Source organism: Argopecten irradians, chromosome 15, assembly GCF_041381155.1.
Source record: "Argopecten irradians isolate NY chromosome 15, Ai_NY, whole genome shotgun sequence".
Classification (NCBI taxonomy): domain Eukaryota; kingdom Metazoa; phylum Mollusca; class Bivalvia; order Pectinida; family Pectinidae; genus Argopecten; species Argopecten irradians.
The window spans coordinates 4149198-4158267 of record NC_091148.1 but is presented as its reverse complement, the minus strand read 5'-3'; the positions used below and the strand labels follow the sequence as shown (position 1 = coordinate 4158267).

The 9070-nt window shown below is 33.0% G+C and overlaps 1 long non-coding RNA gene across 1 annotated transcript; it reads right to left on the bottom strand.

Annotated features, from left to right (window-relative positions):
- Window positions 1–2153: 2153 nt before the first annotated feature.
- Window positions 2154–9070, bottom strand: LOC138309168 (uncharacterized). The gene is made up of 2 exons (XR_011206205.1): window positions 6323–9070; window positions 2154–5865 (listed from the first exon to the last, which is right to left on the bottom strand). It is a non-coding gene; the product is annotated as an uncharacterized lncRNA (long non-coding RNA).

The following is a 9070-nucleotide window of genomic DNA, read 5'->3' as shown; positions in this document are numbered from 1 at the left end:
ATATATACGAATCGCTGATTCATAAGATATGGCACTGGTCTCGAATCCGCGGTTGTGTTCATTCCTGAACATCATAAAACCTTTCTGAAAACAAGCTACCGTGTAATACGTCATTTCTATAGCTTTATACAGTCATTTGTTTTCTGATAGTAATTGTCTAGTCATCACCCAAACACCAGAGTGTAGCAATACGTTGACAAAATGTACCGAAATGCTTATTTTTCTTCATAGTAGAAACACTGGTTTATTTAAAGAAAGGTTTCATGAAAGGTTCTACTCTACTACATGTACTTAAAAAAACTCTACTCTAAAAATCGTCGATACATTATTTACATTATGTGTGAACATTAGACATATTGAACATTTTTTCATATTTCACATTATCCATAATCATTGCATGAAAAAATGGAGTTACATGTTTAGTGTTCACAAGGTTTGTTGCTTAATTTAAATATTATTGTTAGATAATTTCTATTTTAATTATTGTTTTTTGTTTACTATAACTATTTTCTTATGTAAGTAAAACTCTTATATACAATTGATTTGTAGTTGATTTGACACAATATGGTTCGTTCACAGAGCTTTCACGTCACAAGAATGGGTATTACCGGGGGGGGGGTATGTTTCTGCAAATCGGAGCTCCTTTATATTATAACCCAGATCATGCGTTACCGTGGCACTTAAACTTTTGTGAACCGAATCCCAAAGAGAGTAACACAAATAGCTGTTCTATAAACTGTAATTATGATAATTTTAGATAATGAATTATTAATTATATTAAAAAAATACAACCTTTAAACCCATCGCTGGAGAACCATGGTTGAAGTGAAGGGGGTAACCGGATTAAAGGTAACTGTAGTTAGCCGAATCCATGAAGACTGTTACTCCGCGTGACTTCTGGGTTACCGACGATGCCTTTCCCCCTCTCTTATCATTATCTACTATTTAAAGTTAACAAACATACCTACTAGTTTTACAAATTGCAGAAATTGGTAAACTTGTTGATGAATTAGAAACATACCATCAGTAAAAATAATATGGTGAAATATTTACAAATGATCTTATGTTTAATGATACAGCAACTGTATTGCATGATTTCAATTAGCTATCAAGACATTTACTGGAATTCACGAAATTAATCAACTCACAAATAATCACAGATATTGGCATATTCATTTTAACATTATTCTTTTCAGTACAATATTTAAACTCACTGCGTTTGTCAGTCATTCAAGCTCGGAAGTTCCATCTAGCAGACAAAACCTGTCTTTTTTAACACACAGGTCAATTCGTTAACGAACAAACTCCATCTGCAATATGTTTTTACACTTTCACGCAGTTACTTAAACACTTTTTCAATATGATTAAAGTAATAATGCCAACAAAATGGATACAAATTCACCGGGATATCCATCCACATAGGTTAAAGTTCATCCTCGGAGACATGATTGATCGCACAACACTATACTACGTAGTGTAATCAATCATGTATGACCGGCGATGGGAATATTTACATCACATATTGTTATGTAATATATCATTATAGGTACATAATGCAAATTGGAAGATGATATATTTTTATGTTTTATTTACATGATCACAGCCATACTTTGTTTTTTATTACAAAGTTACCGTCATGGCGGACAAGTATCCATTGTGAAGTCATTTCAGCGAATCTTCACATCGTTTTCACTGAAAATTATAACGTTAAGCTCGCACATATATGACGTCACCAATCTAGATACCAACCCACGAAGAGGCAGGTAACCTCTGTATTATCACAAATACAAGAATACCACTCTTAGAATATGAACTTGGGATGATCGCTTACATAATATTCTTTGTATACAAAAAACTGTTTTTCGAACATTTCCACCGGGTTTGCACTTCTAGATTTTCATTTCATTCTATTTCAGAATTTCATTAGGGTAGGTATAATATAGTTTTTCATTCATTTCGTCCTTTCACACATTATCCACCGGTGTTTGGGCACATATAGTTTCAAGTCATTTCGTCTTTCACACATTTCACCGGGTTGGCACATCTAGTTTCAGTCATTTCGTCTTTCACACATTTCACCGGGTTGGCACATCTAGTTTCAGTCATTTCGTCTTTCACACAATTCACCGGATGGCACGTCTAGTTTTATTTCATTTTTGTCTTTCACACATTTCACCGGGATGACACATCTAGTTTCATTCTTTTCCTCGTTCACACATTTCACCGGAATGGCACATCTAGTTTTATTCATTTCTTCTTTCACACATTTCACCGGGATGCACATCTAGCTTTATTCATTTTGTCTTTCACACATTTCACCGGAATGGCACATCTAGTTTGTCATTCATTTCTTCTTTCACACATTTCACCGGAATGGCACATCTAGTTTCATTCATTTCTTCTTTCACATATTTCACCGGGTTGGCATATCAAGTGTCATTCTAGTTTTATTCATTTTGTCTTTTACACATTTCACCGGAATGGCACATCTAGTTTGTCATTCATTTCTTCTTTCACATATTTCACCGGGTTGGCATATCAAGTGTCATTCATTTCTTCTTTAACACATTTCACCAGGTTGGCACATCTAGTTTCATTCATTTCTTCTTCCACACATTTCACCGGGTTGGCACATCTGGTTTCACTCATTTCTTCTTTCACACATTTCACCGGGATTGCACATCTAGTTTCATTCAATTTGTCTTTCACACAATTCACCGGGAATTTCATTCTTTTCCTCGTTCACACATTTCACCGTAATGGCACATATAGTTTTTCATTCATTTCGTCTTTCACACATTTCACCGGGATGGCACATCTAGTTTCATTCATTTCTTCTTTCACACATTTCACCGGAATGGCACATCTAGTTTTATTCATTTCGTCTTTCACACATTTCACCGGAATGGCACATCTAGTTTGTCATTCATTTCTTCTTTCACACATTTCATCGGAACGGCACATCTAGTTTCATTCATTTCTTCTTTCACACATTTCACCGGGTTGGCACATCAAGCGCATTCATTTCTTCTTTAACACATTTCACCAGGTTGGCATATCAAGTGTCATTCATTTCTTCTTCCACATATTTCACCGGGTTGGCACATCTGGTTTCACTCATTTCTTCTTTCACACATTTCACCGGGTTGGCACATCAAGTGTCATTCATTTCCTCTTTCACACATTTCACCGGAATGACACATCTAGTTTGTCATTCATTTCTTTTTCACACATTTCACAGGGATGGCACATCTAGTTTGCTTTATTTTTTCGTTCACACATTTCACCGGATTAGCATATCTAGTGTGTCATTTTTTCCTTTCACAAATGTCACCTGGTTAGCATATTCATTTTTCATTCATTTTGTCTTTCACACATTTCACCGGGATGGCACATCTAATGTTTCATTGATTGCCTCTTTCACATATTTCATCGGGTTGGTGTATCTAGTTTTTCATTTATTTTGTCTATCATACATTTTACTGGGATGGCATATTCATATTTCATTCATTTCTTCCTTCACATATTATACAGGGTTGTCACCTATGTCATTTAGGTCACAGGCATATTTAGAAAAACAGTTTTTGTACACATTTACATTAATACAATACATTCTAGGCCACTGCTACGAATTTTATGGGAATATTCTACGTATATACAATACACGTCAACACATACAACTCTTATGCTGCCTTTCAAAAACTCAAAGTTATCTGCCCTTTGCGACTAGATTTTGATTATTACGTCACTTGTTCATGAGAAATTCGTCACCAATCTATTCGAAATTGAAACAGTGTTCTCAAACAAAACAATGAGGTTTCAGCCCATATATACACACAAAGACGAGATAACTTTGAATGCATGGAATCATAACAGTTTCACATCGTATCTCATTTTCCACAAAAAAAATATTCTATAAATATTTACATAATTACAATTTTCGTATCTATATGATCAAAAGCATGTAATATATAGCATACTATGGCACAAATAAAAAATAACCGGGTTGCAATAATTCATCCGTGAATGGTATCTGTTCAACAAAGAACGTTTTAGCCATTCCCCTGAGAAATAACGTTTATACTCTATACATTCATATCAAACGATATGAGATGGGACGAACAATAATAGCACAATATAGAACTGTTTATTTTTTCAGAATGTTATTGATAGGTTGTTGATTTGTGCAAGATTTTTTATTGATATTATCAAAACTAGAGCATTGTTTCTTTTATAAACAAAAAACGCGACAACCATACATTTCAAATGGGTCAGCGATGCCTACGGCATATATAAAGACCTCGACGACAGGTAACAGGTATGTCATTCAGATCTACCAGAGTTACTTCCCTTCGTTTTCCTCTGTATTGAAAGGTATGAACCAAACTTGCCATCCTTAATATTTTGATTTTTATCTGACATACATCAAAAATGTTATTGACATAGAATTTAAAAAGGGCATTATTTTATCATAATTCAGATCGCAAATATTTTTGTCCATTCACAGTGCTAACTATTTTCTAATCTATCTTACTGAATGTTGTCTAAAGAATAGCTATTGTCTTCCGTCCCATTAACAAAACGATGGTAAACATTACCGCTAATTCAAGATACAATATATACACAAAAGCATAAATATTATGCAAAATAATTTGAAAGGAAAATAATTACATTTTCAAATGCAAATTATTGTCAAAGAAAAAAATGAAGCAATATTTTGATTCACAAAAATGATTTTGGAACTAACAGAATTGGGTTATCATGCGTGATTGAAATTATACAAATAAGATATACTTTGTCATAGTTGTATCTAAATGTCGACTCAATTTCGGATCGTCCATTATCCGTACCGTTTCCTCTGTTTGACTAATATTTTAAAACCGATTAACTTATAGGTAAAATCATGAATAGTATGATGTATTAAAATGATTATGTAGTTTCACATTATTTCATTTTTATTTCTATTTTTCAATATACTATAAAATAAAAAAATAAGTCATATTATGTACTAAGCTAACAACACTTTTGAAAAAATATGAGCACAGTCTAACTATTTGTACCTTGCATAGATATCGACAACGTAAACATTGTCATCTTAATGTACAGTTTCACCGGGAAAATCATCCTTCATGTTACCGTCGGTATTTTTGTCCGAAACAGTACATTTACATAAGTATCACATTCAGCAATATATATTAAAGTTCTATATACATATACATTTTCCACTTGTACATTTCTTTTACAAAAACACTCGTTTTAACAAAAATCGTACACATCCACACCACATTCCATTTACACCACTAAGATATAGTAACATGGTCCTAGTTTTATCAACATCCCTAAATTTTAATGAAAATACCTTTCCTTTAATTCCCTACTAAAAGACATTACAGAAGTTAAGAAAGCTCTTATATAAGTAACTTCTTCGTGACTTCTATAATGCTCTCTCATGGATATTTCAAGGTTAGGACTTTCTTCATTGTTAGAAATATTGATGGAACTGGCCCATGTTACTTGCATAGTTTAAAGAGTGTAAATTGTATCGTGTAAAACATGCATCTCCAATGTCATCTCTAACAGAAGAACTTTTGACGATTCCGTTAAACACTTGTAATGCAGATGTTTTCTATTATTTTAATCTTCAGTATGTTATCGTCCTCAACAGATAAACATTGACTTTCCACTTATTTCTCAAATGTTGATCACACTCGAACTTGTATGGACATTGTCATTTGGAAGATGTTACAATAGGACTTTTTGATGTCGCTTTCCAGTAATCATTTATGTGTGGATCATCACAGTGTGAGGTGCATTAACTTGCAGATTGTATTTTGATGCATTCAATATTCAGCCCCATTTCAGCCTCTACAAAAACATATAAGACAGCCAATAAGATACAGTATTACAATCAAACCTGTCTTTGCGAAGACCTGCTAACTCAGATCATATTCCTTGGGTCCTACATGACAACCCAACACAATGTGAACTGTGTATAAAGACCACATAGCTATTTAGACATTTTCGTTGTCCCTTCACTTTGGGAGTCATTATACATAAACACGACTGTAGTTTAAATACTGGTTAATATTCAACATTGCAGTCTCTTTACGTACATATTGTAGTTCATTAAGAATAACATTTGTTTTCTTTATTGAAAGGTAATTTGCATGTGAGACATATATTGGTTGACCCTAAGTTATCAAATAACGATGTTTTTTTTCGCAGCGTAAGAAGTCTACAGTCTAGAACAATAATGCTTTTAAAGGTTTTTGCTATCTAATAGGTTGTATTTTATGATAAAGATAAATCATCTTATACTCACTCTTTTTGTGAAGAAATTATCTCCGGCTGTCAATGTTGGCTCTTTTTTTCATCTGATTGCCATCCATATTTTCCATCTGAAAAAAAAAGAAAGAAAAATGACCATGAATAAAATTGATGATACTTCCATACGGGAAAAATATGTTTTCCTAATGGAAATTTAGTATGTACAACGCTTTACAATCTGCTAGGACATTATGATGTCGGATTTATTTCGAATCACATTAGCCTTGACGAAGATTTGACCTCGCTTTAAATTGTATAGCAGGGCCCAGTTTCACAAACTTTCGTTAACATTAAGGAATTTCTTTATTTAAAATTCCCCATAGGAATGCGTTTTAACCTAAGGTAGGGAACTTTCCTTAAAATCTGAAACCTGTGGAGATGTTAACGTTAAAGAAATCCGTAGATATATGGAAGGTTCGTGAAACTGGGCCTTTTTGCTTAGCCAATCAAAACTGACGTCACGTTTTGTAACGTCATTAGTGATTGGCTAAGTCTAAGACTGTTTATATCTGTGCATGTGTCTAGTACAGCATTATTTCATCTATACTGTTCTTCAGATATTATATCATTTCCAAGTTATAAAGTAATCATGCTGGTACCAATTAAGCATTTACATTGGCTTGAAAAACGTTACAAATTACGTCGCCGTTTACAACGTCGTATTTAATTAGTTGACGTCAATGATTATCTAATAAACAAAAGCTTGTAGGTTATATCAATAAATAATATAATTGATAATATTGACATAACAGTGTTTTTTCTAGCACCTAAATTGTGTTTACCTCATACATAACTATGAAGAAACACACTAGCTGGTAAATAAGATGCTAAAATTAGGTACATGAACAAATACAGAGTGTATAAAGATTATCAAGTTAATGACATATATAACATTGTTCTACCTGTCAATTCTATTTAAGTTATATTGAACTCAATTACTTACATTCTCCAACAAGTTAAATAGAATCCCGTATATCACGAATAAAACATATCCGAATAGTAATACTAGTGTAAATCCAGTGTACCGTCCCCCTGCTCACAGCAGTGGGTCCGGGGAATTGTGACTTGGAGCTGAAGTCACCTACCTAGTTATATACTACTGCTTTCTAGCACGTGTGGATATTTATAGATCACCGCAATTGAACATGCCGCTTCATGGCTTCTACTAAATGTGTATTGGCTTTTTGCAATTCACGCATGCGCAGTGTTTGACAAAGGTCATTGACCACTTCGGTCGTATTGGATAGTTTGTTATACACATACACACGTACGTACAGGAATAGCCTTAATCCGATAGCTTCTGTAGAAAACACAACATCATGTTAGGCGTGCAGTTATTTTGAGAAAACTGTTTGCTATAGAAGAGTAACTGGTTTATTGATATATATCGATAGGTTATGGGGGGGGGATCAGAAATATGACACTATTTTGTATATCTGTTCATAAACCATAATATTATTTTATTTTATTTATTAAGATTGTTTTTTCAATTGTTTTAAAATTTCAACTCTTTAATTTATGCCTTTAGTGTTTTATTTAAAAACATAATTTATAATTATATAGTGTTTAATATATTAATGAACTAAGATATAATATATCTTATATAATAAGACATACATGTAGTGTTGTAAAATAAGCCAAAAAGATGCTCGTATCATGTATTCTCTATTACAGATAACTACAGTACCGGCTTGCAGGTATTGCTTTATAAGTCAATGACGTATTTCATTGTACACATGTAACTATACAATAAAGGGGTTACTGACCGCTGAGGTCAGCACATATCGAGCCATCACGTATGTAGACTTGCTGAAGTCAATAAATTTGTCCTTCTGAATTCATAATATTTCCTGCTTTTCGTTCCAGCCACCGTATTCCTGAAATTTCTTTTATATACACATTTTCGGGTTACATAGATCCTATTAATAATGTCATACATGTAGACTTGCTTAAGTCAATAAATTGTTGGTTTATTTTTTATTTTTTAACCATCCATGTTCTTCTATCCCGCCAAAGTTTTTCTCAAATGCTGAACCCTTTTCAATACAACGTAATCATTCATAATATTAGTGATCGTTATATTCTTCTTTTTACTTCTTAGGCTGGGTATACATATCGATTTGTTAATCAATGAATCCGATGCACTTTTATGACAACAGCAATCATAAACACATACACTGACTATCATATATATATGTAATGCCTTATTTCTGGTATCAAAAATAATTCTAAAATGTACAATTCAAGTTATGTGTATGTTAATGCCATCTGGATATTTGAATCAATTATTATCGATTTCGTGAAACAGTCATATGATCCAGAGTCATTATACACAGTGTTAGAGTGTTCTGTTGTTCCTACACGAGCGTTCAGTCAGGTCATTCACTTCAGTATCAATGACTTTCCAGATTGTTCTTAGGTACAATGTAATTCCCTTACCCCCCACGAAATCTTGTCCAGAGATACCAAGTGTCAGCAATGTAACATTTACTTAAGAAACAATATAGGTACCGAACTAGATACTTAATTAAGTCATGTTATCATTTTCAATTATATATGCAATAATATGGAAATAAACAAGAGAGATATTGGTTTATTGTCATGGCCCTTTAACTGAACATGATTTAGTTTTACATTATGTGACTTTATACTGTTATAGTTATATACATGTATGTACGATTCCTTCGTGTGTTTACTATACTATATGTTAAGTGCATACTTATGTTATGATAACTGTAGAACA